This window comes from Chlorocebus sabaeus, chromosome X, assembly GCF_047675955.1.
Source record: "Chlorocebus sabaeus isolate Y175 chromosome X, mChlSab1.0.hap1, whole genome shotgun sequence".
NCBI lineage: Eukaryota > Metazoa > Chordata > Mammalia > Primates > Cercopithecidae > Chlorocebus > Chlorocebus sabaeus.
This window is the reverse complement of record NC_132933.1, coordinates 111,723,738-111,750,193: the sequence shown is the minus strand read 5'-3', so window position 1 is coordinate 111,750,193 and position 26,456 is coordinate 111,723,738. Positions and strand designations below refer to the sequence as shown.

General features: G+C 42.2%; 1 protein-coding gene across 4 annotated transcripts in view; it reads left to right on the top strand.

The window, feature by feature from the left end:
- Positions 1–2,108: 2,108 nt before the first annotated feature.
- USP9X (ubiquitin specific peptidase 9 X-linked) overlaps positions 2,109–26,456 on the top strand; it is a 147,232-nt gene continuing 122,884 nt past the window's right edge. For all 4 annotated transcript variants that reach the window (XM_007991439.3, XM_007991437.3, XM_007991438.3 and 1 more), the window contains exon 1: positions 2,109–2,793. The gene's annotated coding sequence lies outside the window, so the exon portion shown is untranslated. The remainder of the gene's footprint in view (positions 2,794–26,456) is intronic.

Below are 26,456 nucleotides of genomic sequence, written 5' to 3'. Positions count from 1 at the left end.
ATAACTGATGTTTAAATATTGATCTTATATCCTGCAGTTTCCAGAACTTGCTTATTGGCTTTATTAGTTTTTTTTTTTATAGTGGATTTCCCAAGATTTTCTATATATAAAATCATGTCATGTGAAAGTAGCGATAGTTTAATTGTTCCTTTCTTATCTGGATGTCTTTCATTTCTTTTTCAGGCTAGAACTGCAAGTACAATATTGAACAGAATTGGTGAGAGGGGACAATCCTTGTTAAAGGTGCACTTTTGATAGGGTTAAAAGACCAGTGTTCAACACTTTCCAATCCTGACCTTGGGAAAATCATTTACCCTTTCTGTTTCCTTATCTAAAATCGAAGATAACAGCCTACAGTGTACACGGGTGGTCGTGTCTACTTTTTAGAAGCCCATGAGCTAGTGGGTAAGCAAATGATTCATGGAAATAATTACAAAAACAAGGTAACATATGCTAAGAGTTATTAGGGCTATGAATGATGTATCTTGGATACTCTATTAGATAATTTTGTGGTGAAAAATTTGTAAACAATCTAGTGCTAAATAGAGAAATGGTTTAAAAATTTAAGATACCAATAACTTGCTTTCACTGTCACCTAAATTAGTTTGGTTCCATTTTTAACAGTCTTTTATTACAAACTGATATAATCATAGCATAACTAAATTCAACCCTGTTCTCTATAAAATAGATCTCGTTTTGTAAGGTTTTACTATGATTTTGCATGCCATTTGATGTCCACAGGTAGTAAAGTCAAAAGGAAATCTGTAAATTAGGAACTGTTAATTTCCTCTTCATTTGGGCATCCTAGGTAGACTGTATAGAATTGTTCCAAGCACCCCATTAATTTGAGATTAGCCTAAGTTTTTCCTACGCCTGCACTTTGGAATATAAACATGTAGAAAATAGTCCATGACACAGCGGATGGGTTCATAAGTTTCTTCCGGGTTCTAACACCGAATCGTGCTGATGATCTGGCAATGGAGGCTAATCTTGCCACATCAAGTAGGGCGTATTCGCTAAGCCGTCTGGGGTACTTTATAATTTTTTTCTTTGCTGGTCTGTTTGAAGGGCTCCTATAGCCAACAAGGTGGTCAGTCCCGTCAGTTACGCTGTGAGGACGCCTAAACGCTTTCAAGTACTGATGCTGCATGATCGTGTGAAAGTGTTTCCCAGAGCACCTCCCTCGCGGGGTGGGGAAAAGGACCTCACTCCCCACGCCCCCTCCTTCCGCTGCAGGAGATAGCCACACCTTCCCCCTATCGGCGCCAAGCAGGTGGCCAGGCCCTCGGGACCTCGCGCCCCCGCAGCCCAGTGGCCCGGCCAGCTCGTGCGTCACGTGACGCGGGTCAGCTGCGCCGCCGGGACCTCCAGGCACCGCGGCGGCGACAGCCCAGCGCGTGGTCTCGGGATCTCATCTTTCCGCGCCCCTCCCCCCACGATCCCGGAAAAGGGGGAGGCCGGTGACGTCATCATCCGGGTTCTTGTCGGTGGGGCCACGGTTCACAATGGAACAAAAACAAGCGGCCACAGTCAAACTATGAGCGACGCGGCTGCGGCTCACGCGATTAACCCCGTCGTGACCGCACACCCCGCCAGTCCCTGCCGCCCAGCCCCTCCGGCGTGGTGTGCCAGATCTTTTCGGGCCTCCCTTCCCCAACTTCGGTCCTAGAGCCACCTCTGCCCTCGTCCCGCTCCTGAGCCGAGGGGCATGGAACAGGATTTCTGGCGGTAGCACGACCCTGAAGGGGCCAGCCGGAAGCAACGGTACTGCGCGAACAATCTTTACCGCATTGTCTTCCCCTCCCCCACCCTAGCTCTCCGAGTTCCCAGCGGCTCGCGCCCAAGCCCGGCCCCCTCGGCGGCTCGCGCTGCTCTCCCAGCCTTGACGGTCCGGGGTGGAAGGGGGAGAAGAGGGGGCAGCTGAGCGGGAGGGGGCTGGGCAGGAGCAGGGGGAGGCCCGAAAGGAGGGGCCTGAGAGGGGCGGGGTCTGACGGGGGCGGAGAACTTCGGGTCTTGGGCGGCTCTGGGGCTAGTGGGAGTCTGCGCCGCCGCCGCCACCGCTGCTGCCGCCGCCGTCGCCGCTACCGCCGCCGCCACTGGCCGAGCGGTTTTTTTTTTTTTTTTTTGGTTTGCCGGATCCGCCATATTGACGAGGACGGGCATCCGCGGCTGCGGACGCTAGTCTCCGCCGCCGCCGGAGCCGCAACCTCTCCGCACCCGGCCCCGTCAGGGCCTCTGCCGCGCCGAGCCCCTCCCCGCCTTCACAGCTCCCGGGCCTCGCGGGAGCCCTCCGCCGCCGCCTCTCTCTCACGGGAGGCGGCCGCCTTAGCGCCCGGTGCTTGGGTCGGCGCCGGGAGCTAGGAGAGAGCTGCTGCAAAGCCACCAGGCCCGGAACGGGGACAGAGGCGGCGACTAGGGGAAGGTGAAGCCGTCGCTGCAGGAGGAGGAGCAGGAGGAGGTGACGCAGGAGAAACGCACCGCCCGGAGCCCGTCTGAGCTCAGCGAGAGCCCCAGGCTGAGGGGAGAAGGGGGAAGAGGGCCGTAGCCGGCCAAGGAGGAGGAGGAGGCGGGCGCGGCGAGGAGCGAGTTCCGGCGCCGGGTGTGCAGCCTTTTGGTTGAGACGCCCTCAGCCCCGAGCCCCGCCGCCGCAGCCTTTCAATACACTTTGTTGCCGGTCACCCACGGGCCTGGGATGCACCCAGGGTAGGTCTTGTCCCGAGACTGAGCCCCAGCGTCCTCTGCTGCCTCCCGCCTCCACGTGCCCTGGTTCTGAGAAGACGTCTGTGTCGTGCGGTGAGTGGCCAGCTGCACCGGGGCGACGCGCCTTCCCGGGGCCAACAGCTGGATGTGGGTGAGGGGAGGAGGGCGAGGGGGGTGTGCGTGTGTGCGAGCTTCTTCCCTCGGCGGCTGCCGGCCGGGCCGGGGCTTCCCCGTTCCCCCTCCTCCGGCCCGGGCTGGGCGGGCGCGCGGGGCCGTGTTGTGTGTGGAGCCGGTGTCCCGAGAGCGTGTCTTGTGTGTTTTGGACTGTAAGGGAAAATGGCTGACGGCTCCGTCCCTCCCCCTCCTCCCCCTTCCCGTCCTGTCTGGGGCCGAGTAGGAGGATGGAGTCTCCGGGCGTGGCGGGCAGCCCCCCCGCCGTCCGCACCCGGGGCCCGGGTCGGTTTGGGGGCTGGCCGCCCCCGGCCCGGCGGCCGCTTTCCTACCCGGTCTGGTTCCACTTGACACCAAACGCCATTACTGAGGTGGAGTGATTTGGAGTCGGGGAGCTAGGCCTCGGCTACGCCTGGCTATCAGGCCTGACGACTTGTCCGCCTCCCCCCACCCTCCCGCGATAACCCGCAGTTTCTCCCCGGCCCTGGGCTTCTGGAGTCGGAGCTGGGTTATCGGCCTCCTACACTTCCTTAACCCCGCTTAATTTGCAGAGGGCCAAAGCCGTGAAAGGGGTTTTTGAGTGCAGAAATCGCTTCCAAGCTAGCTTGGACCTATTATCTTTCTATTTTTAACTGTTTCTGCAAATATTAGCATGTGCGAGTTTATTAGTGATCAGATCTTCAGATTCTTGTGACGTGAGGCTTAGGGTTGGATAAATGGCTGATTTTTCATTCATTGTGAAATAAGTTAAAGAGTTATAGAGCAGGTGTACAGATGGCTTCTTCAATTATTTTTGTGGATTTCTATAGCGACTAGAACTTACACGAGAATTTGCAAAATTTCTAGTAGAACCTGCTTAAATTAAACATGTTATTTTTTGGAAGTCCCATAGTTATAACGTTAATTGAATTTAACACGGTGCAGTTTACAGGTGTATGTAATTGTTTCAGATTGTCTTTTAGTTTAAGCAAGTTGTAGGTGTAGATTATTCATACTTTATTTTTCGGCGAGAGAAGTGTGTGTGCCGCTCTTTTACCTGGAAACCCATGAGTCCCTAAATCTACCTAACGTATGTATACTTTCACTTTTGAGGGGAATAATTTGGGGTGCGTTGATTAGGAAACTTTCCAGCAGGTACTTAACCCTCTCGGAGCTAATTATCCTTAGGTAACTCCTTCACCATGACTAGCTTGGCTGGTTAGTACACTTGAACTTAAAAATAGAGACTACAAACTCTCCTTTAGATCTCGCTGGTCTTCTAATTCGCTGGGCTGCCATTTTGGTTTCAGCAAATGCCTTCAAATTCTTGAAGAATTATGTATTAAATATAAAAAAATGCCAACATTCTTTTTCTCAATTTTTAAACTAATGTGCTGTGTCATACATCTAACTTTAACCCTTTAAACTTTATCGTTCCAGCGTTTGGGTGGAGTGAAAGCTTGAAGTATTTGGAATTGGTGTTCCACAGGTGAACTCAAAATGTCTTTGGTATTTTACTGTTTTGTTTTCTCTAATTTAAAAATAGGACATTTGGACTATATTAATTATCTCTACCCCTTTTCTTGTGTTTTTTTTTTTTTTCGCATGAACGTGTAACTTGTAATTCTGGTTATCAACGTTCTCATGTTTCTTTTGTTTGCTGACCTTGGTAGTTTCTGAGAATTTCTGGAGGGAGTAATAGCACCAGCAACAGTACATGTGAGAATTTTAAGTTACTTCAGGAAGGAACTTTGAAGGGCATATTTTACCTTTCACCAGGTTATTGGGGTCTCTAGTTTGGTGTTCCATAGTCCATAGTTCGCATGGTTTTTGTTTTTTTTTTTTTTTTTTTTTGTCTGTCGCCCTGGCTGGAGTGCACGATCTTGGCTGGAGGCACGATCTCGGCTCACTGCAACGTCCACCTCCCGGGTTCACGGGATTCTCCTGCCTCAGCCTCCCGAGTAGCTGGGACTACAAGCGCGTGCCATCACGCCCGGCTAATTTTTTGTATTTTCAGTAGAGACGGGGTTTCACCGTGTTAGCCAGGATGGCCTCGATCTCCTGACGTCGTGATCTGCCCGCCTCGGCCTCCCAGTTCTCATGTTTTATCTATGGAATGCTCAAGTAGGATTTATTTTAGATCTTTTTTCTTTCAGAGTCTTGTTTTTAATGTCTTAAGATATGAGATTTCTTTGCTATCTTCTCAGATTTTTCTTTGACATGGTGGTAATATAATGCAGTTTATGGTTTTGAAATGGTTGTTTGTCGTGAATTTGCCAATCATCCAGTTCTTGATTAGTTGGTCACACAACAAGTGTCTTTGAGCTTATTTTTATTTAATAAGATCAATTTCTAACGTTTTAGTTTCAAAATTTTGGTATTAAAACCAATCTTTGTTTAAAACAGATTTAAGAATTCGTTATTTGAAATATCTAGCAGCGTGTGTTAATGGGTTAGTGTTTTTGTAAGTCTTTTGGGCAGTGAAGGTGAGGGGGCTCTTATCCTGAGATTGAGTTAGTTGGTTTTTATTCTGAAAGAACGTATTACTTTTTATGGTAGCCTACATTATGTTTCCCCTCTTGTAGGTATGTTTTCTGAGTCTTGAATCGTTTTTCTCTTTTTTCAAAAAGGGAAAAAAACGTATTTTAGTTTTCATTTGGTTCTTTTTGGAGCTGTATTTTTGAAAGCCATGCTAAGTTCTTGTATTATTTTGTATTATTTTAACATAGAGTCTAACGTTAATATTTGGGAAAGAGTTAATACATTGGACCTCAACCCTGACTGGACATGAGAATCACTGGGCCTGGTTAAAAAACAAGAACAACAATAAAAAAAACTGATCCCTGGGTTCCACCCCCAGAGAGTGATTAATTGGTCTGATATGGGGCCTGGGCAAAGGTATATTTTAACAGCATTGTGAATGATTCTTACATGCATTTGGGAGTTGAAAACCACTGGGCTATTGTTTTTATCATCTTGTTAGAACTTTCAAGTGGATAAATAAGAAAATGGATTTTTTTCTCAATTGTTTTCAGTTATTAGCATGATTATCATTTGAGCGTTAATTATGTGTCAGTACTGTTAAGCATTTTCCATTTATTGCCTTACGGAGATGGGTCTGAGGTCTGTCAGGTTCAACCAGTGGTGCTTCAACTACTGTGCTATGTTAGTGAAATGACACTGATTGCTATTTTTAAAAAAGCATTTAGAGCTTTTGGTTTGTTTCTTGTACCAGAGTAGGTTTAGATATAGTTTAGTTTTTAAGACTATCAAGATAGTCTCCAATTTGATAAATATCTTGGTTGCCCAAGGGATATGTTAAAAGCTATATGGCAAATAGGTTTCTCCCTTTCCATATATCTTCCAGCATGCTCAGGGTGATAGTTTAGTTGGTGAGTTTATGAGAAAATATTACACAACATTCCTAAAAGGTGTAGAAACTCTGCGTTTGTCTCCTAGTAATTTATTTAAATGATCTCATAAATGACCATTTAGTATCACATGAAATTCTGTTATCTCAGTTTGAGAATTTAGAGTTTTATTTGTCTTAGTCAAAATCGGTTTGATTTTGATTAAGCGTTTTGAATTTTGTGTTGTTTCGGGATTGATGTATAGTTGTTTTATGGAACAAATGAAATAACAGTACCAGACATTTATTTGGAGTTTCTGTCTCTTAATCCACTTGGTCCATTGGACCAAATTCTGCATGGTGGGGGGATGGCAGCGGAGAAACCTATAGGAGTTCAGGATCTATGAGGTTTTTTTTTTTTTTTGGAGACAGATTCTCGCTCTGTCACCGAGGCTCGAGTGGTCACGGTTCACTGCAGCCTCGACCTCTCCTGGGCTCAGGTGATCCTCTCACCTTAGCCTCCTGAGTAGCCGGGACTACAGGCGCTTGCCACTGTGCCTGGCTATTTGTATTTTTTTTTTTTTTTTTTTTTTGTCTTTTGTAGAGATGGAATTTTGCCATATTGCCCAAGCTGGTCTTGAACTCCTGGGCTCAAGCGATCTGCCCACCTGGGCCTCCCGAAGTGTTAGGATTCCGGGCATGAGCCACTGGGCCTGGCCCTGTGAGCATTCTTAGTGTGACACAAGATTCCTCAAAGATCTTTTTGTTACATTATATCATAGAAAATGGGACTCCAGGGATCATGAAAAAAGTTGATGTAATTGTTATAAGGAAAAAAGACTTAAAACTTCTAACACTTACCTATATTGGGCATTGAATTTATCATTTAGTTATTGTGGATTATAAAGTGATGACCATTGTAATATACTTTTAAGGAATAACTTGTGAAAAAGTATATTGTTAGGATGAGATCGCTTACCTAAAATTTATTCTTCAAACATACCCATGCTAAATCTTGGTGGCTTCAACATGTGTAAACACACATACCTTATGTTTGGCAGCAAATGGATTTTCAGTTTTATTCTCAGTCACTGCCTAACAAGGATTTTCTACCACCTCTGTGTACCAGTCATCTGTGGAGCTTTTTCAAAATATATATTTGCTCTACAGGTGAGTCTGATGTGTAACCAGGGTTTTTTTTGCCATCCCTTTTAGGGAAAGGGGAGATCTAAGACCCTTTGCATGTGTTCCACCGTTAGGCAGTAGTACTCTTGCTTGAGTTTCGTTTTGTTAGTCACACAGTCAAAAATTACGGACTGAAACACAGACATGCAGTGAAAAGCTCAAACACTAGAAGAGACAGGGATTCCACACTCAAATGTAATATATACAGTATATTTGCACATACATATCAAATTTATTGTCACTTAGCACCTTCTCAGTGTTACGGTTCCAGCTTTACTATAAACATTAATATCTGTTAAGACATTTGTTTCCTTTTTAATCCATTCAACAAATACTTATGGGGCATGTGCTATGTGCTAGGCGCTGTTCTAGATATTACTGTTGTCTAGAAGCTAACATGCGAAGTGAGGTGGGCTGGACTAGCTGATCTCTAAAGTCTTTAGTGCTAATTTTCTGGCATTCTTTTATGTACCTCATAGGAGAGATTGGATTAAGTTGTTATTAAAAAAAAAAAAAAAACTTTGTTATGGTATATGCCAATTGAATTTTTTTGTCACTTTATATAGAATTTCATTCTGAACTCCAGTTTTCTCCAGTGAGCCCAAATGTCAGGTATAGTAGAAATAGGTTCTTTTGAAATTCTTGGCATACTGGCTTTAGGAATAGCTATACTTCTGATGCTGTTAATTTTTGACTGGAAATTACATACTCTGGTGTCACCCCTTACTCCTGCCATTCCTTTGCTGTATTGATGCTCTGTTATCTCTGCACAGCGTGTTTTTCTATTTAATTTACTTTGTTTAGGTGTTTTGATTAGTTTTGTCCTTCAAATTCTATCTTTAAGGTTAGTGGCTTTCATTCTAAGTCACTGATACATCCTTAGCACCTAGAAAGTGCCTGGCATACAGACATTTAGTAACTGTTGGATGAACGTAGTTTATCATATTCTTGCTATTTTGCTTATTTTTTCTAATTCTTTTTACTACTTGGAGTCATATGTCTTACTAATCCCATTACAACGAGGAGTCCTGGAAGAGATCTCAGTTCTTTCTAGTCAGACCCTTCATTTTTCAGATGAGAAAAATGACTCAAAGAGGTGAAAGGTGAAGTAACTTGACCAAGATAGCATGCCATAGACTACCTTCTTTATGAAGCTATTTCTATATCTCTCAAATCACATTAATTATTAAATTCTCTGTAGTCACTCATAAAATTAACATTAAATTGTCTCTCGTAATGGATAATAAGGTCAGGGATTCTGTCCTTTACCTTTGTGTATTACAGAGCACCTAGAATAATACTGTTTATAATAACCATTTGATTACCTGAATGGGAAAATCTGGGGCAGTATTTAACTTGCACTACCTCCAGCCTCTTGTACAGAATGGATGCATCTTCATTTTATGGCACCCTATAGTTTATTGTTATCAATCATGTGAGCTTTGAACATGTTCGACCCATGTTAGTCAACCATAATCAAAGGAATTATTTTCCTTGGGATGAGTTTGAGCTGGTGATCTTGGATATTAGATCCCATCTTCTACAGAGGCTGTGAATTGGGTGGAAAGGAAAAAGGGAGTGGTGAAGCTATGTCCATTTTATTCCTGCTGACTTTGGTGGCTACTGAGAGTTATAAATTGAGGCTGTTGGTTACATCTCTCATTTCTGGTCTTTTCTGTTAACTGGTTACTTAGAACTCCTAAGTAAGGCCGCTCATTATTAACTTGGACCCCAGAGAGCATGGAAGTCACCGTATGGTATTGGACCCATTTCTGCCTAACAGTGTTTTCTCTGTGGTCGAGATGTAGTGTACAAAGTTTTGGTTGCTCTGCTTGGTAACATCTCTGGAGTTCAGAGCAGGGATCAGTAAACTTTTTGTGTAAAGGGCCTCATAGTAAATACTTTGGATTCGTGGGCTAAGAGGCAAAATTGAGGACATTGGGTAAATTTTTTATTGGTGAAATAAAAAATATAATTAAATACAGTTATGTATAACTTAGGTCTAATGAGAAAAACAATTTGGTGTGTGTGTGTGGAGGGGAGGTAATACAGTATTTTGCTTTATTGGGTAAAGTTGAGTGTTCCCTGTCATCAAATTGAGTGCAAATGTTCTGTGTGAAATCCATTCTTAGCTTGCGAGCTGTACAAAAACAGGAGGCTGGAATTGGTCTGTTACCATATTTTGCCAGCCCCTAGTTAAGAGCAGCGATTTTTTTTTTTTTAAGAGGGGGTCTCGCTGTCACTCAGGCTGGAGTGTGGTGGCACAATCATAGCTCATTGTAGCCTGGAATTCCTGGGTTCAAGCCATCCTCGCACCCCAGCCTACCGAGTAAGTAGGACCGCAGGCCTACACCACCTCACCTGGTTAATTTTTGGTAGAGAACGGGTTTTGCTGTGTTTCCCAGGCTGGTCTCAAACTCTTGGCCTCAAATGATCCTCCTGTTTTGACCTGCCAGTGTTGCTGGGATTATAGGCCTGAGCCACTGTGCTCGACCTTCTATTTGATACACTATATGTTAACAACTCTGAATCTCCTTTCCTTAAGTTGGGTTCAGACTTCTGTACATTAGCTGATGAAAGGGTTTCTTTTTATTGCAAGGTGGTATTGCCTGAGAATAGTTTGGTTTCAGCAGCTTTGCTGTATTTGTACAGCAGTATCTTGCGTTTATGTGCAAGTTCAGGTGTATTTTGCCCTTTTATAAGAATCAGTGGAAAACAAAAATAAATGGTGCGATCTTGGCTCACCGCAACCTCCGCCTCCTGGGTTCAAGTGATTCTCCTGCCTCAGCCTCCCTAGTAGCTGGGATTACAGTCATGCGCCACCACACACGGCTAATTTTGTGTTTTTAGTAGAGACAGGGTTTCTCCATCTTGGTCAGGCTGATCTTGAACTCCTGACCTCAGGTGATCTGCCTGCCTCGGCCTCCCAAAGTGCTGGGATTACAGGCGTGAGCCATCATGCCCAGCCTACCTGGAGGTCTTAAATATCCTTGAGACAGAGGGAACTGGTTAGGGATATGAATCTTAAACCTTACTGGATTAAGTTGTGCTTGTTGGTTCGGTTAGTTGGCTTTGTTCAAATAGTGAATGAAATAATTAGAATGAAATAGGAATTAAGTGTGGCAAATGTATGATGAAGTTTATGAATGAATTTGAAAGGTGAGGGTATAATTAGAAATAAAATTTTCTGTACTCTGTGAGTGGGAAAATCCCCTAAAAACGTGTGACTGTTGTTTTTGAAATTTTTGACTTCTCTCACATTTTGGGGAATGTGAAAGGATACTGGCTATGTACAGCATTTGTCCAGACGTTTGAAAATATAGAAAATCTCATTTACTCAATTAGTGTGTATATTATCTGTTTACTGTGTTCTTTGTAGATATAATTAATTATCCAGGATTCTTAAGAGTTGACTTGGAGCGTGCTGAGCTGAAGCAAGAGGGGTTGTGGGGCCAGACTGAGTGTTGGAGTAGGAACCTACTGTAGTGTCTACGGGTGTATTTCTTTTTTCTTTTTTTTTTTTGAAATAGAGTTTCACTGTTGTTGCCCAGGCTAGAGTACAATGGCATGATCTCAACTCACTGCAACCTCCGCCTCCCGGGTTCAAGTGATTCTCCAGCCTCAACCTCGTGAGTAGCTGGGATTACAGGGGGGTGCCACTATACTGGCTAATTTGGGGTTTCACCATTTTGGCCAGGCTGGTCTCGAACTCCTGACCTCAGGTGATCCACCCACCTCGTCCTCCCAGAGTGCTGGGATTACAGGTGTGAGCCACCATGCCCGGCGTGTTTCTTGTTTGATGTCAGTGCATATCATTATCTGAGCCATGTCAGTGTCAGCTGAGGATTGCTTTGTTATCCTCGGTGCATTATGGGAAGGATTGAGTTAGTATGCCTTATCCATAATGTTTGGGATCAGAAGTGTGCCCGATTTTGTAATTTTTCCCCCAGATTTTGGAATATTTGGAATATTACTTGTGGGTGAGTGAAAATTCAAAATCCGAAATTTGAGGCCAGGTGCGGTGGCTCACCCCTGTAATCCCAGCACTGTGGGAGGCTGAGGTGGGCAGATCACTTGAGGTCAGGAGTTCGAGACCAGCCTGGCCAATATGGTGAGACCCCCGTCTCTACTAAAAATATAAAAATGAGCTAGGTGTGGTGGTGTGCACCTGTAATCCCAGCTACTCAGGAGGCTGAGGCTGGAGAATCCCTTGAACCCGGGAGGTGGAGGTTGCAGTGAACCCAGATCGCGGTACTATGCTCCATCCAGCCTGGGTGACAGAGCGAGACTCCATCTCAAAAAACAAAAAAAAGTTCGAATATTAGAGCGTTTTGGATTCCAGATTTTTCAGATAAGGGATGCTCAACCTGTGCCATTTTAGTCACCAGAGGGTATATGAAGATGATTCTCTACTTTCAAGGCTCTGAAGATGGTGAGCCAGACAATTATACAGTGCAATTACAGCTGTATTAAATGGAGGTGTGAAAAGTGTAGTAGGAGAGATGGAGAAATCATTGTTTGGCATTGGATGAGGTCCTCAAAGATGTACTTTAGATTTAGATTAGAGCAGGGACTTCCGGGCAGAGGGAGCAACTTGAGATGAGGCAGGGTTTTTTAACCTTGACACTATTGACAGTTTGGGCCAGATAATTCTTTTTTGTGAGGTGCTGTCCTACTCAGCCCTGGCTTCTACCCACAAGATGCCAGTGGTATAGCCGCCCCCCCCAATGTCTTCAGACCTTGCCAATTGTGCCCTAGGGGCAACATCGAGAACCATTATTTGACATGGAGCAATGAAAGTGTGGAAGTATAATGTTTTCAGAGTAAGAACTAGTAGGAGAGTGTGGAAGGAACACTAGAGATACTGGGAGGGGAGAGGTTATGGGAGATGGGACTGAAAGGTAGTTTGAGTGAAGCTAAAATCACAAGGGGTGACCTTGAGTGCCATGTTAGTACATTTGCCTTTTACTGTTAAGGTAATGAGATGTACTTTCAAGTTTAAGTGAAAGGAAACATTAGATTTGTATTTGTTTTCGGAAGATAATTCTGGTGGCATTCGTGGCAGATATGTTGGAGAGTTGGGTCACGGGGGATTGAGATGGTATTTTAACCATCCTTGTGAAAGATAAGAAATAATGATTAGGGAATGGAATAAAGGAAGGAGATCAATGGGGTGCTCCCATGGTATGAGGGAGGTGCTGCTAATTTGAGTTTGGCTTTTCTGCCGCAGAATGGAGTACTGAGCTAAAAAGCAGAACACCTCTATTGTCTTCCCTTTCAACTTTTCCTGCCACCTCCCAATTCCCTTTCCTCACTGAGAGCTGCTGTCTGTTGAGATCTGTTGAAAGGTCATCGAGAGAAAGGAATCTGGGTTACAGAATGACTACTCTCCCAATGTGGTTCCTTAAACAGTGAATTATCAAAGCAAAAGTGTCATCGTCCCCCCACACCCTCCTCCCCCCCGTAAGGGGTTAGACTCTGGCATCCAGAGAGCATTAATTGTAGCCTCTCCTTGGTGTGTGTAGATGTTATGTTGCCTTAAAATACTTTGACATACAAACATAAGTGAATAATCTGATCGTTTAAATAATTGTAATGATTTCATTGCTTCCTATTTTGGAGGTTAGCTTTATTTTAAGTGAGAATGTAGTCAGTGGAAGGGTACTGGACTTGGATTTACAAGATCTGTGTTTTATTTTTTTATGTTATTGATTTTTTGAGACAGAGTCTCACTCTGCTGCCCAGGCTGGAGTGTAGTGGTGCGATCTCAGCTCACTGCAACGTGTGCTTCCCGGGTTCAAGCGATTCTCCTGCCTCTGCCTCTCAAGTAGCTGGGATTACAGGCACCACCACCCACGGCTAATTTTTTTATTTTTTGTAGAGACGGGATTTCACTGTGTGAGCCAGGCTAGTCTCAAACTCCTGACCTCAGGTGATCAGCCTGCCTTGGTTCCCCAAAGTGCTGGAATTACAGGCGTGAGCCTGGTCAAGAGCTGTGCTTTAGTTCCACTTACCTAACACCCTGTGTTAAATCACTTAGCTAACCTCTTGGGTCTTCATGACTCTGTAAAACCAAGGTGTTGGACAAGAGGTGTGTTTACTACTTTTTAAAGTTCTTAAATTTTATCTTTATTCCTAGAGATGTGGAAAAATCTGTAGTCTAGAGAAGAGAAATTGTCAAGTAAAGGAAAATAAAAAAGGTAAAAACACGTTAATGGGTTTAGGAGTTGGTTATATTCATCCATTTACTTGTCAATCTGACAACTTGAATGTCTGCTCCCCCTTGTTTCTCCTTTGTGTGGTCTGAAGGGCTTTATTTTATTTAGAATCCTGTGGGTTAATTGTGCTTGGCCCACAGCTTGTACTGTGAATTTAGGGACCATAGACTTTGTAGCCAGGGGTATAATTTCTTTGTTGGCAGAGCAACTTAAAGTTTGGTTAAGTTTTCATCTGCAGTCTAGCTTGAGCTTTAATAACATAACTGTTGCTAAAAAGTGGTATAGCCTGCTAGGGGAAATAATATTTAGGGGAAAATTATTTTTTCTGAATTGAAGATGAAAATACACAGATAAATACAGTAACAGTGATTTTTATCTGGCACAGATGGTTTCAGAGAAAATGTTGATACCTCATTTCTTATTACTGTAAGAACTAGCAAAAGAAGCTTATTTTTATTGTGTTTCTTAGGTGAGTCGTTCTCAAACTTCTTGCTCTCAGGATGCTTTTATACTCTTAAATTATTGAAGACCCCAAAGAGCTTTTGTTTATGTGGGGTTACAGCCTTTGATTATTTACTGTATTAGAAATGAAAACAGACATTTAATAAAGTTGTGTATGCTTTTAAAAGTAACAAAACCCCACTGCAGGTCAATGTAGATAATATTTTTATGAAAAATAACTTTTCCAGAACAAAAATTAGTGAGAAGAGAGGCATTAGTTTACATGTTTTACAAATCTCATATCTAGCTTAATAGAAGACAACTGGATTCTCTGCCTCCTGCTGCCTTCAATCTATTGCGATATAATACATTATATAGCCTTTGTAAGAACTCCATAGTACACTTGAGAAAGAATGACAGTGAAAGTTGCAAGTAAAGTCTTATGAAAACAATTTTGACTCTGACCTCTTGAAAGGGTCTCAGGGATCTTTGAGAACCAGTGTCTTGGACTGCCAAGAGAAGTTGTGATGTTATCTTTTGAGTGACTTATCTACTGTAAATTTTACTTTAACTGATATATATAACTTACAGTAAAATGCACAAATATTAGATTGTATAGCTTGATAAATTTTTAGAAAATACATACATCTGTGTAGTCATTCAGATCAAGATATAGAATATTTGCAGCACCCTGTAAGGTTCCCTTATGCCTCTACCTCCTCCCCATAAAACCCCAAATACCCTGACCTCTGTCTTTTATTTTTTTTTTCTTGAGATGGAGTCTCGCTGTTGCCCAGGCTGGAGTGCAGTGGCGCGATCTTGGCTCATTGCAAGCTCCGCCTCCCGGGTTCACGCCATTCTCCTGCCTCAGCCTCCAGACTAGCTGGGACTACAAGTGCCTGCCACCATGCCTGGCTAATTTTTGTATTTTTAGTAGAGACGGGAGTTTCGCCATGTTGGCCAGGCTGGTCTTGAACTCCTGACCTCAAGTGATCTGGCCTCCTCGGCCTCACAAAGTGCTGGGATTACAGGCGTGAGCTACTGTGCCCGGCCTGACCTCTCTTTTAATGAATGTTATGCCAATTTTTAAACTTCAGATAAATGGAGTAATATACTGTATACTCTTGTATCTGGCTGCTTTTGCTGAACACATGATCACTAACTTTGTCTTTTTCTTTATTGTTTTTTTTTTTGAGATGGAGTCTTGCTGTGTTGCCCAGGCTGGAGTGCAGTGGCACGAGCTTGGCTCACTGTAGCCTCTGCCTCCCGGGTTCAAGCGATTCTCCTGTTTCAGCCTCCCGAGTAGCTGGGATTACAGACGCCCGTCACCACACCCAGCTAATTTTTGTATTTTTAGTAGAGATGAGGTTTTGCCGCATTGGCCAGGCTGGTCTCGAACTGCTGACCTTGGGTGATTGGCCTGCCTCGGCCTCCCAAAGTGCTGGTATTACAGGCGTGAGCCACCGTGCCCAGCCAACTTCGTCTTTTTCATTACTGTATAGTATTGTATTACATACATGATTTATTTATCCATTCTGTTGGATTGAGGTGGGGTTTTTTTTGTTGTTTTGAGACAGGGTCTTGATCTATCACTCAGACTGGAGTGCAGTGGTGTGATCACAGCTCACTGCAGCCTTGTCCTTCCAGGCTCCAGCGATTCCTCCCACCTCTGCCTCTCGAGTAGCTGGGACCATGGCCACATGCCACAATGCCCAAATAATTGGTTTTATTTTTTTATAGAGATAAGAGTCTCACTATGTTACTCAGGCTGGTCTCGAGCTCCTGGGCTCCAGCGATCCTCCTGCCTCAGCCTCCCAAAGTGCTGGGATTACAGGTGTGAGCCTCTGTGTCTGGCTGACATTTGAGATTGTTCACAGTGTTTTCACCAATATAAAGAGTGTTGCCATGAACACTTTTGTATATGTCTTTTGGTGGTCTTTTGCTACATATCCAGGATTGGAATTGCTGGTTTATAGGATATATACGTGTTTAACTTTAGTAGATACTGCCAAACAGATTTCCCAAGTAGTTTTACCAGTTTTAACTCCTACTAGCAGTAGGTCGTGTTGCTCTTCCTTATCAACACTTAGTATTATTATCAGTCAGTGTTTCTAATTTTAGCCATCTTGGTGGCAGTTTAGGAATATCTGGTGGCTTAAATTTGTGTTTGTGTCTAGTGTTTAGAATACTTTCACATGCTCACTGGTCACTTTACTGTTTAACTCTTGCTTACCTATAAAATTTGAAGCTTGGCTAATACGTCTTATAGCTCAAAATCTCTCGTTGAATGAATTTTCTGAAACGAGGCTTTTAAAAAAAACTTAATTGGCTGGTCATGGTGGCTCACGCCTGTAATCCCAGCACTTTGGGAGGCCGAGGCAGGTGGATCACGAGATCAGGAGATCGAGACCATCCTGATGAACATAGTGAAACCCCGTCGCTACTGAAAATACAAAAATTAGCTAGGCATGGTGGCACACGCTTGACTAATCCCTCTTCTGAGAAGCCTTTAATAGATACTCTCTACCCTCTTCTAATTTACTCCCTTTCCAAGTTTTTTATTAAGGAAAAATCAAACACACAGATGTAGATAAACTTCCATATGCCCATCAATCACCTTCAACTCATGGCTAGTCTCTTTTTACCTACCCTTTCCATTTTGACACAAAAACCAGACAGCATTTCATCTTACATATTTCAGTATATCCCAGTCTAATTTAGATGTTTTTTCCTTGGTGGTCACATTGTGCTGCCCTATTGTAAATTATAAGTTCAATTTAGTTCTTACTATTACTCTACTTTGTAAACTTCTCCCAGGTAATAATCACTAACACTTAATACCTGTGTGTGAGGATCTATGAAATTGCTTCACCTGCATACATTCTTTATCTTCTTCACAGCAGTTCTAAAAGGTAGATAGATATTACTGTCTCTGTTGTATATATAAGGAAACCAAGGCACAGAGGTTGAATAACTTGCCCAGCTTGTACACCTAGTTAAGTGGTAGAACAGGAATTCAAACTAAGGCAGTTTATCTTCAGTCTTTAGTGTTAACCACTGCATTACATAATGTCTGAGTAAATAAGCTCTCTACTGCATGTAAGTTCTTTCAATCGTCTTTTTTAATTAGCATTTTTTCCTTGTTAATGTTGCCTCCTGTCTTGCATTTGCCAACGGCACACAGGTATTTGCTCTTTCATAAAATCTAGCTAAAAGGGTCTTTAGCATGCAACTCTCTTATTTTATTTTTTATTAAAAATTTTTTTTTTTTTTGAGATGGAGTTTCGCTCTTGTTGCCTGGGCTGAAGTGCAATGGCGCGATCTTGGCTCACTGCAACCTCTTCCTCCTGGGTTCGTGTGATTCTCCTACCTCAGCCTCCTGAGTAGCTGGAATTACAGGTGCCCACCACCACGCCCAGCTAATTTTTGTATTTTTAGTCGAGATGGGGTTTCACCATGTTGGCCAGGCTTGTCTCCAACTCCTGACCTCAGGTGATCCACCTGCTTCGGCCTCCCAAAGTGCTGAGATTACAGACGTGAGCAGCTGCACCTGGCCAACTCTCCTGTTTTAAAGATGAGCATCCCTTGCTTTTAGCTGTTGTGCTTCTAATTTTATATGTGATATTCTGTCAAAAAATTGCAGACCTCTGGTCTCTTTGTTTAATAATAGTGTCTCTATAATTACGGGGAGAAGGTAACACATACTGAATTTAAATATTTTTGTTTTTTATATACTATATTTTAAATTTTTAATGTTTTCGTTTTTGCTTTAACGTTGTATTTGAAAATTTCATTTGCAGTAACTTGATACAGCTTTCACTTTAGATTTTTCTGTTTTGAGTATTAGCCCTCATGGTGTTATTTTGAGTGTTCGAATCTTTAGGATTAATTGTGCAAAGATATAAAGACTTTAGAGGAGCCGGCCAGGCACTGTGGCTCAAGCCTGTAATCCCAGCACTTTGGGAGGCCGGGGCGGATGGATCACGAGGTCAGGAGTTCGAGAGCAGCCTGGCCAATATGGTGAAACCCCATCTCTATCAAAAAAAAAAAAAAAAAAAAAAAAAAGATTAGCTGGGTGTGGTGGCACATGCCCGTAGTCCCAGCTACTTAGGAGGCTGAGGCAGGAGAATCACTTGGACCTGGGAGGTGGAGGTTGTAGTGAGCACAGAGATCGTACCACTGCACTCCAACCTGGGGCGACTGAGCGAGACTCCGTCTCAAAAAAAGTAAGTTAAAAAAAATAAATAAATAATTACTTTAGAGGATACTTCTTCTCAGATCTTTCTTAATGGAATTTGTGTGTATAAAACTATTACAGAAACAACCCAAATGTCCATTGTCCATCAAGTGATGAATACATAAATGTATAATGGAATATTATCTGTCAATGAAAAGAAATGAAGTACTGATACGTGCTGCAACTTAGATGAACTTTGAAAACGTCGTGCTTAAGTGAAAGAAACCAGTCACAAAAGACCTCATACCATATGATACCATTTGTATGAAATGTCCAGAATGGGCAAATTCATAGAGACAAAATAGATTAGCATGGGGCCGAGGGGAGGTTGGAGGGAAGGGAGAATGCTATTAATGGTATGAAGTTTCTTTTTGGGGGCGATGAAAAAAATAATCTGAGATTGATTTTGGTGATAATTGTGCAACTCTGAATATACTGAAAACCTTTGACTTGTACACTTTAAATGGACGATTTGTATGGTATGTGAATTAGATCTCAAGGGTGCTATTTTTAAAAAGTTAAATATAATTTATAATGATAATCTCATCAATTAAAAATAATTTGAAATTCTTTGGTGTGCTTTTTCAGATTCTTTACATTTATGACTTAACCAATCTAGTTTTGGAAGATACAGGCAAAAAGAACACCCAGTGGAGACACATAAAAAATGTTATTAGGCTAGGCGCAGTGGCTCATGCCTGTAATCCCAGCGCTTTGGGAGGCCAAGGTAGGCAGATCACTTAAGGTCAGGAGTTCAAGGCCAGCCTGGCCAACATAGGGAAAACCCGTCTGTACTAAAAATACAAAAAATTAATTAGCGGGGTGTAGTGGCACACGCCTGTAATCCCAGCAACTTGAGAGGGTGAGGCACGAGAATTGCTTGAGCCCAGGAGGTGGAGGTTGCAGTGAGTTGAGATCACGCCCCGCACTCAAGTCTGGGTGACAGAACGAGACTCTGTCTCAAAAAAAAAAAAAAAGTTAATTATTAATACTGCCTTGTCTAAAATGTTGAATAAATGAAATGAGATCTTTGTTTTCAGTGTATTGGGTCAGCATTTCATGATTGGGTTAGTAACTTAGAAAAGTTAGATAATTTTGACAAAGATTGGTAAAAAGCTGTTAACAGATAACTTTGAATTTACCTTTTTTTTTTTTTTTTTTGAGATGGAGTCTTGCTCTCTCACCCAGGTTGGAGTGCAGTAGCGCAGTCTTGGCTCACTGCAACCTCCACCTCCTGGGTTCAAGCAGTCTCCCTGCTTCAGCCTCCCTAGTAGCTGGGATTATAGGTGCCCGCCACCACACCCGGCTAATTTTTGTATTTTTTAGTAGAGACAGGGTTTTGCCATGTTGGCCAGACTGGTCTTGAACTCCTGACCTCAGGTGATCTGCCTGCCCTGGCCTCCCAAAGTGCTAGGTTTATAGGCTTGAGCCACCACACCCGGCCTAACTTTGAGTTTATCTTAACCTGTTGTTTCAACAGAGTAGATTGATAGTTAGGCCTACCCGCATTCTGTAACATTTGATGTGACTTATGTCTAATATTAAGTCAACATAGCTCACCTATTGGCTGATTTAGGGACTGGGATTTATTGGAACTTCACAGCCTTTGTAACGATTAATAAAAGGAGTTAAAAACAGGTGTTTTCTTTTTAAAATAAGTTTTTTCATTTTGATGATATTCTTCAACATTAGTATGTGCATTTTGGATTACCCAGATGAATGCCTCATAATCAAGAACTGTTAACATCATTTCAGTACTTACGTTAGCTTTGTGTTTTTATTGCCTTGCTTAGTTGTAACATTAGATTTGTGGGTTAATGAGAACAACAGAGGCAGACCTAACACATGAATAATAATGATGGTGCCAAGGGCAAATGAACACACACAGGACACTATGTGTATAGAGTAGTGTAATCATTCAAGTAGAAGTAGGAACATATGATGGTGGTATAGCCAGGCAAAACTCGAACCCATGCCTTAGCATTCAGTAATACACTGCCATCTGTCGTGTTATTTTAATAGTTTTATTTGTATTTTGTTTATAAATTTATTTTGGTTTTAGTTACAAGAGCAGTAAGCATAAGGAATTTAATCCTAATTTCATTTCTGCATTTATTTAAGCAACATTGAAATAGAGAGTGATTAGTTTTTGAAAATTCTGTTACGGTAGAACCAGAATTTGCAAGCTTGAGCCAGCTTACTTAATATTATTGATAGAAACCTAGCATTTGGCATTAGATGACTGGAACTGGGACTGCAATTCTCTATTTACTAGGTTATTTCTCTGTTTATGAAATGGGAAATATATTTATATTTCTACCTAAAAGGGTCGTTCATTTGTTCCTTCTTTCACTCAACAGATAATTAGTAAGTTGTATAGCACCACATAATTTTATGTCATTATTAGTTTAATTTTCCCTACTGTCAAATTTTCTTTAGAGCCAGCACAAAATCTGATAGGAATATTATGCTATGAATTGTCTTCTAGAGGGTAAGATACCACCCCCATTCCCCCTTTTTTGAGACAGGTTCTCGCTCTGTCACCCGGACTGAAGTGCAGTGGTGCGATCATGGCTCACTATAGCCTTGAACTCCAAGGCTTAAGTCATCCTCCTGCCTCAGCATCCCCAGTAGTTGGGACTACAGGTGTATGCCGCCACGCCCAGCTAATTTTTGTATTTTTTTGTAGAGGAGGATTTTGCCGTATTGCCCAGGCTGGTGTGCTGGGCAAGTCCTGGGCTCAAGTGATCTGCCCACCTCGGTCTCCCAAAGTGTTGGAATTACAGGTGTGAGCCACTTCACGCGGCCTAAACCTTTAACTTGAAATCTACTTTTTAAAAAATAGGACAAAATAATTTTAAAATGTGGTAGGATCCTGTGTTAATGCAATGGAATAACAGCTATATCAGTAAAACTGTTGAGGCTGTTCATGTATTTAAAAATCAACCTAAGCAATTGTAGTATGTATGCCAGGAGCAGAAAATTCTGGTAATTTATAGTTGGGAGAATAATTTTCCTCTGGGCTGATCTAGAGATTATATTTATAGGGACCCTCTGAAGGTTCAAAGATGAGAATTGTCAAAAGGGGATAATAATCAGCATTTAAAGAGAGGAATAACCAGCACTTGTTAAAACACCTACTCTTTACTGGGTCCCTCTGTGTGTGTGGTACTTCACATGCATTCTATTAAAGCTTTTCAACAGTCCCTGGAGGTATTAGCCATCTTGAGAGAGAGAGAGAAAAAAAAAGATACCTGGAGTTAGAACTAATCATCTATTGTTGACCTGTCTGCTATGTTGCAGTATATGCATTTCCGAAAACCTCATAGCCTGCAAAAATCAGGTACCAAAAACTAACAATGTGTATAGGGAAAAATGGGATTAAGAGTAAACTGATCACTCCAAAGCTGCGTTACTTTATAATTAGAGCACTAACAAAACAAAAATTCCAGTAAAATAGCAGTTTTAAAGATCCTGAATTTCTGACAAACTGCGATAAATATAGTACTTGAAAAAGGATAGCTTGATGGAAGGGGCAGGTATAAGGGGGAGGATTGGGGTGACTGAGTTAGGGAGACAAGGCTAAGATGTATAAATATCAGATGGAACTGCATACATACTTCTGAGACAGAGCATGTGGCCAGACTAAGCCAAGAAGAAGAATGCAAGGGGTTAGGGGGTGGTGGTGATGAGCATCTGGTTCAGACCTATAACCCCCAACCCCATGCTGCATTCAGCTTCTGTTACTTGTGGGTACAAAACATTAATGTGTTGGGGGAAAAGTGGCAACCAGTATTCTACTTTGTGAATTTGATGACTCTAGGTATGTCATAAGTGGAATCATAAAATATTTGTCCTTTTGTGACTGCTTTATTTCAGTTAACATAGTGCCCTCAAGGTTCATCTATGTTGTAGCATGTCAAAATTTCCTTCCTTTCTAAAGCTGGATAATTTTCCATTGTTTGTATATCTATTTTATTGACACATTCATCTGTCAAACAGATACATGTGCTTCCACATTTTGGCTATTGTGACTAATGCTGCTATGAACATGGATGTACAAGTATTTGTTTAAGTCCCTTTCAGTTCTTTTGAATGTATACCCAGAAGTGGGTTTGCTGTATGTATCATATGTAAATTCTGTGTTTAACTTTTTTTTTTTTTAATTTTTTGAGACAGAGTCTCACTCTTGTCACCCAGCCTGGAGTGCAGTGGCTCCATCTTAGCTCACTGCAACCTCTGCAGCCCTGGTTCAAGCTATTCTCCTGCCTCAACCTCCCAAGTAGCTGGGATCCCGCCACCGTGCCCGGCTGATTTTTGTATTTTTAGTAGAGACGGGGTTTCACCATCTTGGCCAGGCTGGTCTTGAACTCCTGACCTCGTGATCCACCCACCTCGACCTCCCAAAGTGCTGGGATTACAGGCATGAGCCACCGTGCCCGACCAATTCTGTGTTTAACTTTTTGAGGAATCACCATACGTTTTCCACAGTGACTGCACCATTTTACATTTCTTCCAGCAATGCACAAGGGTTCCAGTTTCTCCCCTTATCCTTGCTATCACTTGTATTTTCTGCCTTTTTGATTATAGCCATCCTGGTGATATCTCATTGTGGTTTTGGTTTGCATTTCCCTGATGGCTAATGATACTGAGTATCTTTTCGTATGCTTATTGACCATTTGTATGTCTTACACATTCAGATCCTTTGCCCATTTTTCAATTGGGTTGTCTTTTTGTTATTATTGAGTTGTATGAATTCTTTGTGTATTCTAGATACAAGTCCCTTACTGGACACATTATTTGAAAATATTTTTCTTGTAATTTGTGGGCTGTGGGTTGTTTTTTCACTGTTTATAGTGTTCTTTGGAGCACAGAAATTTTAAAATTTTGATAAAGTCCCATTTATCTATCTATTTTGTTGCTCCTGCTTTTGGTGTTGTACCTGTTAGAATCCATTGCCAAATCCTAGATCATTAAGATTTGCCCCCATGTATTCTAAGAGTTCTATAGTTTTTTACCTTAATTTAGATCTTTGATGCATTTCACGTTAATTCATGTTGTTACTGGAAAACATTTCTATATGTAATAGGCTCAACAATGAATTATACACGTGTTGTTTTAAACAACGCATTTTAAATGAGTTAAGAGAAAGGAGAAATATGCAGTCATACTGTTTTCTTATAATTTTGCATAATTGCATTTACCAGTTTTCTTTAACTGAGGATCTGTCTTGTCATGCTCCTCAGGTTGTCATACTGGAAGTTGATTTCTGAATTCCTTTTTTTTTTTTTTTTTTTAAAGACAGTCTTGCTCTGTCACTCAGGCCGGAGTGCAATGGCGCGATCTTGGCTCACTGCAACCTCCGCCTCCTGGGTTCAAGCAGTTCTCGTGCCTCAGCCTCCCAAGTAGCTGAGATTACAGGTGCCTGCCGCCACACCCAGCTACTTTTTTGTGTTTTTAGTAGAGACGGGGTTTTGCCATGTTGGCCAGGCTGGTCTCAAACTCCTGACCTCAGGTGATCCACCTGCCTCAGCCTCCCAAAGTGCTGGGATTACAGGTGTGAGCCACTGCACCCGGCCCTGAATTCATTTTTGAAATAAATTTGGTTGTGATGGTTTCTTTTCTTTTTCTTTTTTTTTTTTTTTTTTTTTTTTTTTTTGAGACAGAGTCTTGTTCAGCCTCCCGAGTAGCTGAGATTACAGGCAACTGCCACCATACCTGGCTAATTTTTGTGTTTTTAGTAGAGATGGGGTTTCACCATGTTGGCCAAGCTGGTCTTGAACTCCTGACCTCGTGATCCGCCCGCGGTGGCCTCCCAAAGTGCCAGGATTACAGGTGTGAGCCACTGTACCTGGCCAATTTTTTGTATTTTTAGTAGGTCTTTTGATAGCTGCTTATTGCCATGATCTCTCCTGTTTTCTGTTGTTTTCCAACACACCCTCAGGCAGCATATTACCATATCGTTTCAAATAGTTCACTTTAAGACAACTTCAGAACTCTATTCTTAAGGCCTGCCTTTCCCCCTGGGCAAAATCTTTACACCACCGCTTCAGAACTGGGTTGGACTGTGGCTCACTTCTCAGAGTGACACCTCTGCTTCTTGAGCAGGGTGCTTGACCTTGCCTGTCATGGAATCTTGACTCTGAGTGAGGTAGGGTGGGGGCCGTTAGGACCACGCTTTTCTTGACCTGCTGCACCAGGGGTTAAGAGCGTCTGCCTCACAAGTGGTGCCTAGCTGGAAAAAAGAGCCCCAGACTTCTTAGCCATTCTTGCCTGCAATAGAGCCTCTGCAACTCAAAGTTGGGGGTGATGAGAAATGCTGGATGTCTTTCCCTCCTGGAGAGATACCATCAACTGGGAGCTGGGTCAGGGGAGGTGTGTTCTTGGCCATTCTCCAGAGTGGAGCTACTGTCCTGCTGAGCTGGCTCAAATGCCACAGACTGTCCTTATTGAGATATGGTAGATTTTCTTAAGTAAGTTATTTTTTCATTTGCTATATGCCCTTAGGACAATTTCCAGAGGCTTTTAGTGTTTTTTGTTTTTTAAAAAAATAATTTTCACCAGTTACAGTTGTTTCACTGGGAGAGCATTTACAGAGCCTCTGTTGGCACCATTCCAAAAGTTATTTTTAAACGTAAAATTACTCAAATTGCCTACAGCCACTTAAAAATTTGTGTTTGAGAATGCTTTGGATAAGATGCTGAAGTTTATATGTATGTAAAAGCTTCAGTACCCTAATTGTGTACATACAACTTGACAGACGCTCAGTATGGAGGAGGTTTGAATAAGGGTGTTTGGCCAATTACTGAGCATTTCTAAAAGAATAAATTGCTCCTGCCACAAGAATTTCAAATGCAGGATGTCGTTCTGTTGCAGTGACTTGTAGGAAGTTATCCATAGGAAGTAGCCATGGATGTACACAGTAATTTAGTGACAAAAATCAGGAGTCTGTAAGGGGGCGTGTGTGTGTGTGTGTGTGTGTGTGTGTGTGTGTGTAGTGTTGGAAATAAAACACAAGCATTTAGCTCAAGTAACATATTTAACAAAGATTAATTAGACATGTTAATTTGCATTAACCTGAATTATTGATTGGATTTAAAGCTGTCTAGAACTAGCATCACACTGGGGGTGGGGAGTGCAGGAAACCTGTGCTTAATATAATTACCTTGACTGGCCTTGTGTATAATTTATCATAATGTGTGGTAAAAATGATAAGGTCTGTGCAAATGATAATGGCAGTGCCGGTGGAACTAGGAAAAGAAAAGCTTTTACCTTTGAGCAGAGGCCACATTTTAAAATAACTTAGGGATGTTTAGGTTTGTAGCTGTGGGCTCAACTATTAAAAATAACTTACTGTATTTCAGACTCCTTAATGTGAACCTCCCCATTTAACACTCTATCTCTGTCAGAGGGAGAGATCCCCAGACTTCTCAGCCACTCCTGTCTGTTTGAGAAGCATTCTCAAACAACACCCCCCAACCACACCCCAGAGAAGGGGCCTCATTTTGTTGCCCAGGCTGGCCTCAAACTCCTGGGCTCAAGTGATCCTCCTGTTTCAGCCTCTGGAGTAGCTGGGGCTATAGGTGTGCACGACCACACCCAGCTAATTTTTATAACGTGATTTTTTATTATTCCATATATCTGAGGAATACAGCTAATTGTGTCTTAGCTCCTTGATATGTACTATAACAGTGACAAAGAATACTTAACATGCGGAAATCGTGAATTAAGTGAAAAATCCAATTTTGTAAAACATGTTTCTGCATCAAAAACTAAACAGTTTGTCTTGGGAGTGGGGTTATGGTGAGATTAATGGTAGTTCCCCCCACCCTTTTCTGACATTATTGATGTATGGTCTGATAGTTAAAACTGTAGGACACTGGCACTTGCACTGCCTGAGTTTGAATCCTGGCTCCTACCACTTTGACGGCCTATATTCTCTCTGTCCCAGTTTTTTTACCCATGAAATTGGGCTGATAATAGGGTTGTTCTAAGGGTTAACTTGCTTAGAATAGTGCCTGAGACAAAATAAATACTTAAATGTTAGCTGTTGTCACTATTAATGAGGAAAATGTTATTTAAAATTTGAGATATGTCACCCTGGCTGCATTAGTATTGAAGTTGGGAAATGAGAGATAAAGTTGGAAAAAAAGGTTACAGGCTAATGATGAATGAC